Genomic DNA, 767 nt, shown 5'->3' with positions numbered 1-767 from the left:
GAATGGCGCGCTACCTGGTACAAAAATGAAATTTTTACAAAAAATAGAGCTTCCTAAGTGCGCATATTTAATGCCGGATATATAGTTCAGATATTTCTAGTGCAGTTAGATTATTTGGTAGATTTTTAATTAATAAAAAAAAAAAAAAATATTTTTGTTTAAAGGCTCCCTGACCGCTCATCACCTGACTTGGGCCCCTTACCAGAACGCTTTTCAGTCTCAAAAAAACTGCATATTCCGGAAGGAAGATCGCGCGTTTCCGATCCTTCAAAATTGCTTGTAGATCGCGTCAAGTCTTTAGATCATAGTCCAAAAATATTATATTCATTTTACACAGGTAATTAAAATTATCTATTTATAGTATGCATATGCACATAACTCAATTTGTAGAATTTCCTACTTAATCCTGGTTTTGCTGGAGCGGGTCACATTTGTGTGAGTTAGATCGAGATCAGAGAGGTATTGATACGGTGATAGGTTTGGTTGTCGGCGAGACATGTGTCAGAGAAACAACCTTTTTTTGCTATTGAAAGCGGGTGACGAATTGAAACAATCTACTTATTTTGAAGAATTTTGTTAAAATTGAAATTGTTGTACATAAATCGGAGTTACAATTAAGTCAGAAGTATTTTTGTTTTGTTTGTTGGTTGTACTTCCACTGGCACTACCAGATTTGCCAGTGAAGAGAAATTAGAGCCACTTCATCATTAAATCTTTATTTAATTCATATGATATACTACAAACAGGCCCGTAGCCAGGGGGGGTTC

Source organism: Priapulus caudatus, unplaced genomic scaffold (genome assembly GCF_000485595.1).
Source record: "Priapulus caudatus unplaced genomic scaffold, Priapulus_caudatus-5.0.1 Scaffold1591, whole genome shotgun sequence".
NCBI classification, from domain to species: Eukaryota; Metazoa; Priapulida; class Priapulimorpha; order Priapulimorphida; family Priapulidae; genus Priapulus; species Priapulus caudatus.
This window is presented reverse-complemented; position numbering follows the sequence as displayed.